Source organism: Ictidomys tridecemlineatus, unplaced genomic scaffold (genome assembly GCF_052094955.1).
Source record: "Ictidomys tridecemlineatus isolate mIctTri1 unplaced genomic scaffold, mIctTri1.hap1 Scaffold_3851, whole genome shotgun sequence".
Lineage (NCBI taxonomy): Eukaryota > Metazoa > Chordata > Mammalia > Rodentia > Sciuridae > Ictidomys > Ictidomys tridecemlineatus.
The window spans coordinates 8,077-19,731 of record NW_027522533.1 but is presented as its reverse complement, the minus strand read 5'-3'; the positions used below and the strand labels follow the sequence as shown (position 1 = coordinate 19,731).

Genomic DNA, 11,655 nt, shown 5'->3' with positions numbered 1-11,655 from the left:
ATGTGTCTTTATTATTTCACTTAATATAATGTCTCCCATGAGCTAGTTTTAAATAGAAACTGCACAACAAATTCTTTTATGTCAGATTTAAATTTTATTCTGAAGAGATAATTCAAAATGATCACATATGTTTATGTAGGAAAATGTTCATTAAAATATTTATAGGACTGGAGATGATCTGAATGTTTAGCCAAAGGGGAGAGATTAAGTTTATTTAAGAGAGATGTAAGCTTATTGATCATCTCAATAGATGCAGAAAAAAACATTTAACAAAATATAGCACCCCTACCTGTCAAAAAAGCAGAAACACTAGTGACAGAAGGAACTTTGTAAAACATTGTAAAAGCTATCTATGCTAAACCCAAGGCAGCATCATTCTAAGTAGAGAAAGGTGCTTTCTACATATACATACAGGTGTAGTCCCCTGTGGTAGACTTCCATGTGCACATAACACGATCTGCGTAAAAAGCTTTCACATTCCCTCCCTTCACAAAACTCTACGCCCTCTCATTCTCCTTCTACTCCACTGATCTTTCCTGTATACTTAATATAGCCAGTCCAACCCTACTTCATCAACTTCTTTCCTCTATTTTGCTCTGGCCCTGATAATTTCAGCATTGTATAGGAATAATTAACTTCTGCCTTTCCGAACACAGAGATCAAGATTGATGTAAAATGAGAAAAAACTCTACATTAGAAAACACTGAAGGCAACACCGACTGCTTCTGCAGATGATGACTCTGCTTTTAAATTTTCTTTTAACATTTGCAATGAAAATGAACTTCTCCAAAAATTCTATGTTCACATAAAAGGACAACAGGAGACAGAGATTACTGAAACAGTGAAAAATGACTTCACACCATGATGAGGTCGAATGGCTTTCTGTTGGCTTCTAGCAATTCTCTGGTTACTCCCACCCCTGAAAATGTGTGCGGCTTCATGGGTCTGATTTCCTGAGACGTGTCCCACACGTTATCAGTCTCCAGGCTGCTTTTCATCCGATATTATTTGCCATGTTGCTGCAGATTAACAAGCCTTTTTGGGGTGCTCTCAGTCCATTCTCATCATGGTCTCTTTTTCTTTGTTTTGTAGCTATGACAACATTGGAAATGAGCAATCAATCATTTGTCACTGAATTCATCTTCTTGAAATTTTCCAAGCACTTCTTGGGATTTTCCAACCACTCCAACCTACAGGGCTGGTTCTTCCTGCTCTTTCTGGTCATTTACCTGACCACTCTCCTGGGGAACAGGCTCATAATAGTGACCACCAGGGTCAGTCCTGCTCTCCACACTCCAATGTACTTTTTCCTCAGCAATTTGAGCTTCTTGGATGTCTGCTACACATGCACCACTCTCCCAGTACTGCTGTTGAACTTCTTCTAGAAAAAGAAGGCCATTTCATATGAGGGCTGCCTTTCCCAGATCTTGTCTTGGTGACAAGTGCTGGCACAGATAGCTTCTTACTGGCTGTGTGGCCAGTATGACTGCTGTGTGGCCACCTGCCGTCCTCCTCAGTACCCAGTCATCATGAGTGTGAAGGTCTGTGTTGGCCTGGTGACTGAGTCCTGGCTGTGTGGGCTGGTGAATATGGTCACACACACGGTGCTGGCCATCACACTCAATCTATGTGGGATCCACCAGATCAGCCACTTTCTCTGTGACACCCCAATTTTTCTGAAACTCTCCTGCTCAGACACCTCTGTCAACGAGTCTGCGCTCCACGTTGTCAGTGCCACCATGGGCCTGAGCCTCTTCCTCTTCACTGAAGGCTCCTATGCACTCATCATGGCGGTCATCCTGGGGATTCCCTCTGCCCAGGGCAGGAGGAAGGCCTTCTCCACCTGTGCGTCCTCCCTCACTGTCGTGGTGGTCTTCTATGGAACAGCCAACTTTCACTATGACAGGCCCAGAGAAGGCTGGACATGGACACCCTGGTCTCTGTGCTCTTCTGTGTGGTGACCCCCATGTTGAAGCCCATCATTCACAGCCTGAGAAGCAACGAGGTCCCAAGTTCCCTGAGGAAGCTGGATGGGAGACAGACTGTATAGTGTGATTAGAACTAGATGATGGTTTCATTCTAGGAAATGTCTTAGTTGTAGAAATATGAACTCTTCAGCAGCAATTACAAGAGTGCTCTATCCGTACACAGTGTCTCATTACCACTGTGGTGCCCCTCCAACAAGGGAAAGCACACTGTGCTAAGTATGTCACACATTGTGACGTCACCTGGGTTCTCTGATCCACAGGTATTTCAGAATATTTTTATTACTTTTCTCTCCAAAAAAACCCTATACCCAAAGCAGTCAATCTCCTTTTCTCCAATATTGCAGGTCTAGCCAACACTAATGAATGTGAAGTGCTATGTGCAATGTGACTTTTACTTGCATTTTCCTAATGGATCTTGATTCTAAGTTTTAAATAAACACCATTTCTGTGTTTCTAATTCACATGTGGAAAGACCCATGTATACACTCAAGTTTCTGTGGATATTTTTAATGAAGTAATACCATATACGCCTTTTGGATCTGACTCCTTTCACTCAGGATTTTTGCAATTTTCAGTTATATTGTAGCTTTTACAAGTATTTTAGTTTATTCCTCCTTATTGTGACTGATTTCCATCTTATGAAAATGCCACATTTTTTTTTGCTCATTTCGCACTGCATAGTAATTTTTACTTTGTGTCTGTGTGGGTGTCGTACTGCAGATTGAACCCGGAGACTCCTGCACACTAAACAATGTTCTACCACTAAGCCAAAGCCCAACCGTTTTAAAAATTTTGTTTTGAGACAGGGTCTTGAAAATTTGCCCAGGTTGTCCCTGAATTTGTGATCCTCCTGCCTCAGCTTCTTGAGTAGCTAGATTACAGACCTGCCTGGTCATTTTCACTTTTTGACTAATATGAATAAGATTCGTATATATAATATGAACATTATATATAATATGAACATTATATGAACATTCATGTACAAATCATTGGTGGACAACTTTTTTATTTATCATGAGTTTGTAAGTAGGAGTGGAAGAGTTGGATCGTTAACTCCATATTTAACTTTCTGAAGAAGTTCCAGATCATTTTCAGACCAGTGGAACCAGCTTACCTTATTATTAAGAGTGGTGAATAAAGCTTCTGGTTTCCTCACTCCCTTAACAACACATCATTATCATTCCTTTTATTGTGAGGACCCTGGAATGTGTGAAGTGCTTCATCAAATGTGCTTTAGCTTTGCCTTTCCCTGATGGCTAATCATTCTAAGATTTTTTAGGAGTATTGTTAATGTGTCTCTTCTAAGCATGAGGAAAACCCCATTGTATTATGGGAAATTTTAAGTTCTAGAGACTTACATCTTTATCTAATACTTTTATTTATATTTTTGTGCAGTAAAATACTACAAGACTTTCAAGCTTGTTGACTTTTCTCCATCTGTGCCCGAAAGAGCTGTTTGATGACTCTTTTTTTTCCCCTACTTTTAAACACCATAGCAAACAATGTCTTCACCAGGTCATTAGCATCAGCAGAATCATAAAATTAAGGGGCACGAAGTCATACAGGGTTTTGTAAGGGATCAGCCCTTAGCAGGCGTGGATCAGCTGAAGATAGTGAGGATGCTTTTAATATTGTGGCTTCTGATATCTGTCCATCTGGCAAAGTATGTAACATGAAGGAAAAACTTCATATGCCGTGCAAAATCCATCCCAATAAGTTTATACCAACCCTGACCTCTTCTCTCCCTAGTGAGAAGGGAAGGCAGTCTTGAGGTTTCAGCCACCCACAACTTCTTAGCAGAAATCTCACTCTGAACTTCGCTCACCCACATCCCAGAAGAGAGAGGACGCTGATATTCTCGCTGCATGCTGGGAACAGTTGACTGCCAAGACATTAATGAATCCAACAGCAAATTAACTGTTCTCCATTATTGCAGTTTAACTCAAGCCATTGCCCTTGAGCTGTGTTTGCACACTGAGAAGTCCCAGAGCAGCTGCAGAGGAAAGGCACAATGCATATTCCCAACAGGTCGGCCCCAGACCTCTATAAATGTCCATCACAGGAAAATGAATTGTGAGAGATCAGAGGATTTTGACTCCTTCATGAGGCCACAGATATGCGACAGGCAACTCTAAGAATAACAGGTCCGTTTTCTGGTGAATGGAGACCAACAGCCAGTTTTACCAAGAGCTTTCTTTGCAGCCCAGGTGCTAGTATGGAGAGCAGCAAGGGCCACACCAAAACCAGAAATCTACTCCTCTCTCTGAGAGTTGCTGGTAAGTAGTTTATTTACCATCACAATTTTCAAAAACACTATCCCAGAATCAGGATATACCTACACCTTAAAAACATATTACAGAATATTGTACATATTTTCATTACCATTTTGAGGCATTTATGTAATGACCTATCGTAACACCTTTTCTATGTGTGTCTAAGTTTCCACAATACTACTTGTATTGCCAGAGTAGAAATAACTTCAGAGGTTATCACAAAACCTGAGGGATTTAGCATGATGCCTCCAGTACTGGAAGAAAACCCAAAAAATAACCAGAAACCCTGGGATGCCTAAATTCCTTAAGTGAGATGACGTGTGTGAAAAATTACTTATGGTAAACAATAGATAATGCTAAGTGTTATGCTCTTTATTAATGTAGGGCATTAGATTGAATCATCATGATGGTGACCATGATGATGATTTAATCTAATGCCCTACATTAATAAAGAGCATAGAGGATAAGGAAAATTGTTTGGGTATCATCCTTCACCCTACCCCACACCCGTGACCTACAAGAAATTAGCCAGTAAAACCAAGGAAAAACTTATATGTAGATATAATTATATAAACATACATTTGGATATTTTTTTAATTCCCCATGAAATTGTCCCTCCTGAACTGACCTTTATATTTAAGACCTTTACAATAGCAGTATGCACAACTTCAGAGATTGTATTTTTAAATCCCTGAACATTTACATTTAGTTTTCCCTTTTACACATCCACAGACCATGTACCAATTTCCCATAGTAAAATCTGCTGGAACTGCCTTCTATGTGGAATTTTTTTTTTCTGAAAACATCTAGATATCTACCTATAAAAGAGATTTTCATATTGATCTTTTTGATACGGGAAGTTAAAAGAAAGTACATGTCACTGATGTCTAAATGACTTGAAGTTCATCCAGGTAGTTTATAGAGAAAACAGAGAACGTAAGAAATGTCAAGTACATGTAGCTTCCAGCTCCATTTCAAAGTTGATTTATTGTAAATCAATGCTAATAAGATTACCTCTTGTTTAGGAAAGTTATTTAGAGAAAGTGATACCTACAACTGAACTAGATAGTGTGGTGTTTTTAGTCATTTCTGGATAAACATTTACTACAATTTTCGTGAACACCAAGTATCACAAGAATCCCTACTTTCTCTATTTCCTTCTCTACTTTCTCTATTCTCCTGGGGGATTTCATATTCACCCTTTGCTGTAACAGTTGCCTTCAAGACAATGACTCCCAAATCCACACCTGCAGTTCTAGGCTGTCTGTGAAGGGCATTTCCACGTGATTATCCCACAGATAACTCACATTCACATTACTCAAATCAAATCCACTAAAGCCTCCTCTATATCTGCTATTCCTCACATATTCCTGTTTTCCTGAATGATCCCACCAGCTAGCCAGCATGCCCAAACTGATTTGTGGTCTTTACCGTGTCCTCTTCAACTAGGACTTTAAAGTTCTCCATATCCTTCTCCATGAGGGCTTCAGAGATTTTCTCCCACCTTCAACACAGCACGTCTTCAGATACAGACCACTTCATTTTGATCTTGTTTTAGCACTCAGATCGCTCTTTTGAACTAAACAGGTGTGTCTAAAACCTGGGGAACCAGGTTTCACAATTATCGACCCCTGCTCCTTGGACTCACACGCACAATTCCATGAGTGGGTCTATCTGCGTGTTCTAGACCTAGAGATCTGATGATTTTCTAAAACCCAGTCTATCTCCCTCCAGATGTCTCTGTTTTCAGTCTGCACTCACCTGAAAGAGATTTATGGTCCCCTATTGTTAATACTCTGCAATCATTGATGTCCATGCTCATACCCAAGCCTGGATTCCAGAGACACACCCGGGCTCTCTGGTGGCCCATGGCATGGTGGGGGTGGGATGTTTTCCGAGGTTTCTATTGCCAAGTACCTTGCTTAGAAATCAGGCCTGACACAGCTTCACAGAGCCTTGTCCCGGCCCCATAGGCTGATACACTGCCACCTCCCCTAAAGTAGCAGGCTTTTCAGAATGACCCAGGGCTTGGCAGCATACACTGGTACTATCCCACCAGCCCCTTGAAGCCTAGCTGGAGTCTCCATAGAAACAGGGTACATCTCTATGAAAATGGGCTCCCTCATCCCGCCCCAGTGTGATGCAGCTCTCAGAGAAGCTCAATAGTGAGGGTCTTTCCATTTATAGCAATTAGGATAACCAAGTGTTCTGAGCTTGCTGAGCCTTAGATGGCAGATTCCTGCTATATTTTTTGAGATTTCTGCCATCAATGTTGCCTGAGATGCCAACTTGCCATCCCACTAACTTTAAGACAGTGTTCTCAGTCAAGACCAATCCCACAACCAATAACACACACACACACACACACACACACATACACACACACAAACAAACACACACACACACGCACACGCCCATCCGTCATGGTGAGCAAGGCTTTGTATCTGTGATACAGACCGAATGCACCCACCAATCACATTCACTGCTTCAAACAGAACGTGATCAGGAAACAACTGATGTCACTTGTAAAATGTGATATGTCCTGGACTATCACTGTTGTAAAAAAGAAGTAGAGAAATGCAAAAAATGGGAGAAAATACTTAACCTCTTAGACACCTAAAAAAATATTTAGATGTGGTTCCAAGAAATCCTGAGTTAAAAATCATCTTGAAAAAATTCTTTCACTTCTATTTATCAATTTACTTACTTACTTACTTACTTACCTACTTACTGCAGTACTGGGGATTGAACACAGTGGCACTCTACCATGTTGGATGGCGTGTTATGTGACCCCTTCCCTGGCCTCACATCTGGATCTGGAGGAGGGCCTGGAGCACCAGCCTTCACCAAGGCCTCGTGGACATGCGTTCAGAAGGCAGCACCAGATCCATGTGAAACACGCAGCCGCTGTCCTCGGGAGCCTGGGAAGACATTAACAGATGGCATCGTTGAAACGGGCTCCCTGATTTCAGTGAGAATAAGGGGACTCTGAAGTTGAAGAGGCCATGTGGTGGAGCAGTGATCAGAACATTCGAATCTGTAGAGATTTTTGACAGTGGTAAATGATCGTGGTATTTATAGATGGGAAAAAATGGGCACCCTTCTAGAATAGTGCCTGTCCCATGTAATGTGAAACTCTTCTTTTCACACTTCATTGGTGCATTGTAGTGGTCCATAATAGTGGAATTTGCTGACACATATTTGAACATGCACACAAAATAACTGTAAACTTTGGCCAATATGATTCCAACATTTCCCTTTTTCTCACCTCCTCCCCTGGTGCCTTGACTCTACTGATCTCTCTTCAACTTTCATGATGAGACTCCCTTCCAAACTTTCCTTCCTTTTCCCCTTCTAGCTTTAACAGAGGAAAAACATACGGCTCTTAACTTTCTGAGTTGCTTATTTCCCTTAATGTTCTGAAGATCCATCCATCTTCCAGCATGACATAATTTCGTTCTTCTTTATGGCTGAATGAAATTCCAGTGTGCATATACCAGATGTTCTTTATCCATTCGTCCACTGATTTCACCTCGGCTGGTTCATGGGCATGTATGTGTCATTATAGTATGATGACTTCGATCTGCTGTGATAAATACCAAGCAGACGTAGAGCTGGGTCGCAGGGTGGTCCATGGCTACTCCTGAGGAGCCTCCATCTCGATTTCTGTGGTGGTTGTGCTGATTTACATGCCCACTAACAGGATGAGAGTGCTCCTTTCTCTCCAATTCTCTCCTTGTCACACTCATTTCTGTTTGTATTCTTGGTGGTTGCCTTTGTCACTTAAGTGAGATGAAATCTCAGGTTAGTCTTGACTTGCAAGTATTTTCATATATTTGTTGGCCACTCACATCTTTTCTTCTAAGACGTGTCTGTTTAGTTCATTTAGTTTTCCATTTGGTAATTGGGTTATTTGATAATTGGGTTATTTAATAATTTTGGGTTTGATGTTAAGTTTTTTGAGTTCTTTATTAATATTCTGAATATTCATCCTCTTTTAGAAGAGCCCCTCATAAAGATTTTCTCTTTTTCCGTAGGTTCTCTCTTTATACTCTAATTGTCTCATTTGCTGTGCAGAACCTTCATAATTTGATGCCATCCTAATAGCTAAATTTTGGTGTTATCTCCTGAGCTTTGGCATCCTATTGAGAAAGTCATTGCCTCTGCCTGTAGGTTGGAGTACTGACTTTGTTTTTTCCTAGAAACTGCATAATTTTTGGTCTAGTAACTGGGTCTTTAATGCATTTTGAGTTAATTTTTTAAAGGGTGAGCGATAGTTCAGGTCTCATTCTTCTGCATTTGGACAGGGTTGTAGTAGGACTGTTTCAGAGAGTAGATGTTAAAGACTGGGGTGCAAAGGAACTGTTGCAAAGAGCAGAAGTTGGAGAGTGAGGTGCAGAAGGACTGTTACAGAAAGCAGAGATTGGAGACTGGGGTGAACAAGGATCGCTGCAGAGAGCAGAGTTTTCAGACTGAGGTGCAGAAGGACTGTTGCAGAGAGCAGATGTTGGAGACTGGGGTTCAGAATGACTCTTGCAGAGAGCAGAGGTTGGATACTGGTGTGCAGAAGGACTGTTACAGACAGCAGAGTTTGGAGGCTTGGTTGCAGAAGGATCTTACAGAAAGTAGAGTTAGGAGACTGAGGTGCAGAAGGAATGTAACAGAGAGCCGAGTTTGGAGACTGTGGTGCAGAAGGACTGATACAGAAAGCAGAGTTTGGAGACTAGGGTGCAGAAGGACCATTACAGAGTGAAGAAGTTGGAGACTGCGGTACAGAAGGACTGTTATAGAGAGCAGAGATTGGAAATTGGAGAGCAGAAGGACTGTTTCAGAGAACAGAGGTTGGAGACTGGGTTGGAGAAGGAATGTTACAGAAAGCAGAGTTTGGAAACTGCGGTCGAGAAGGACCTTACAGAGGACAGAGGTTGGAGACTGGGGTGCAGAAAAAGTGTTAAGGAGAGAAGAGGTTGGAGACTGGGGTGCAGAAGGATCGTTGAAGAGAGTAGAGGTTGGAGACTGGGGTGCAAGGGGAGGGGAGGGGAGGGGAGGGGGGATAGTAGAGAATAGGACTGACAGCAGAATACATCAGACACTAGAAAGGCAATATGTCAATCAATGGAAGGGTAACTGATGTGATACAGCAATCTGTATACGGGGTAAAGTTGGGAGTTCATAACCCGCTTGAATCAAACTGTGAAATATGATGTATTAAGAACTGTGTAAGGTTTTGAACGACCAACAATAAAAAAAAAAAAATAAATAAAGACTGGGGTGGAGAAGGAATGTTGCAGAAAGCAGAGGTTGGAGACTTGTGTGCAGAAGGACTGTTGCAGAGAGCAGAGTTTGGAGACTGAGATGCAGAAGAACTGTTACACAGAGAAGACATTGGAGATTCGTTTGAAGAATTATGATACAGAAAGCTGAGGTGGGAGCCTGGGGTGCAGAAGGACCGTTAAAGAGAGCAGAGGTTAGAGACTGGCGTGCAGAAGGACTGTTTCAGAGAGCAGAGTTTGAAGACCGGGTTGCAAAAGGCCTGCTACAGAAAGCAGAGTTTGGAAACTGGGTTGCAGAAGGACTGTTATAGAGATCAGACTTTTGAGGCTGGGTTTCAGAAGGACTGTTATAGAGAGCAGAGTTTTGAGGCTGGGTTGCAGAAGGATCTTACAGACAGCAGAGGTTGGGGACTGAGGTGCAGAAGGACCATTACAGACAACAGTGTTCGGAGACTGCAATACAGGAGGACTGTTACTGAGAGCAGAGGTTGAAGACTGGAGTGGAGAAGAACTGTGTCAGAGATAAGACGTTGAAGACTGGTGTGCAAAAGAACTGTTGTAGAGAGTAGAGTTAGGAGACTGAGATGGAGAAAGACTGTTACAGAGAGCAGAGTTTAGAGACTGGGGTGCAGAAGGACTGATGCAGAGAGCAAAGTTTGGAGATTGGGGTGCAGAGGCTATTACAGAGTGAAGAGGTTGGAGACTGTGTACAGAAGGGCTTTTACAGAGAGCAGAGTTTGGAGACTTGGTTGCAGAAGAATATTACGTAGAGCAGAGTTTGGAGACTGCGGTGCCGAAGGATTGTTACAGAGAGCAGAGGTTGGCGACTGGGGTGCAGTAGGATTATTGCAGAGAGCAGAGGTTGGAGACTGGTGTGCAGAAGAATCGTTGCAGGGAGCAGAGGTTTGAGACTTGGGTGCAGAACGACGGTTGCAGAGAGCAGATCTTATAGACTGGGATGCAGTAGGTTCATTGCAGAGAGCAGAGATTAAAAACTAGTTTGCAGAAGGGCTGCTACACAGAGCAGAGGTAGAAGACTGGAGTGTAGAAGGACTGTTGCAGAGAGCAGAGTTTGGAGATTGAGATAAAGAAGGACTGTTACACAGAGAAGACGTTTGAGATTCGTTTGAAAAATTATGATACAGAAAGCTGAGGTGGGAGCCTGGGGTGCAGAAGGACCGTTAAAGAGAGCAGAGGTTGGTGACTTGCATGCATAAGGACTGTTTCAGAGAGCAGAGTTTGGAGACTGGGTTGCAAAAGGCCTGCTACAGAAAGCAGAGGTTGGAGACTGGGTTGCAGAAGGACTGTTAAAGAGAGCAGACTTTTGAGGTGGGTTGCAGAAGGACTGTTATAGAGAGCAACGTTTTGAGGCTGGGTTGCAGAAGGATCTTACAGAAAGCAGAGGTTGGGGACTGAGGTGCAGAAGGACCATTACAGAAAACAGTGTTTGGAGACTGCAATACAGGAGGACTGTTACAGAGAGCAGAGGTTGAAGACTGGAGTGGAAAACTGTTTCAGAGTTAAGACGTTGGAGACTGGTGTGAAGAAGAACTGTTGAAGAGAGTAAAGTTAGATGACTGAGATGGAGAAAGACCGTTACAAAGAGCAGAGTTTAGAGACTGGGGTGCAGAAGGATTGTTACAGAGAGCAGAGGTTGGCGACTGGGGTGCAGTAGGATTATTGCAGAGAGCAGAGGTTGGAGACTGGTGTGCAGAAGGATCGTTGCAGAGAGCAGAGGTTGGAGACGTGGGTGCAGAAGGACGATTGCAGAGAGCAGATGTTATAGACAGGGATGCTGCAGGATTATTGCAGAGAGCAGAGATTAAAAACTAGTTTGCAGAAGGATTGCTACACAGAGCAGAGGTTGAAGACTGGAGTTTAGAAGGACTGTTGCAGAGAGCAGAGTTTGGAGACTGTGGTGCAGAAGGACTGTTGCAGAGAGCAGAGTTTGGAGACTGGAGTGCAGAAGGACTGTTATAGAGAGCAGATGTTATAGACTGAAATGCAGAAGGACTGTTACAGAGAGCAAAGGTTGGAGACTGGGGTGCAGAAAGACTGATACAGAGAGCAGAATTTTGAGACTGGGGTGCAGAAGGCTGTTACAGAGAGCAGAGGTTGGAG

At 42.6% G+C, this 11,655-nt stretch overlaps 1 pseudogene; it reads left to right on the top strand.

Annotated features, from left to right (window-relative positions):
* The first annotated feature begins 1,094 nt into the window (after positions 1-1,094).
* Positions 1,095-2,050, top strand: LOC144373399 (olfactory receptor 5V1-like; annotated as a pseudogene).
* Positions 2,051-11,655: the final 9,605 nt, after the last annotated feature.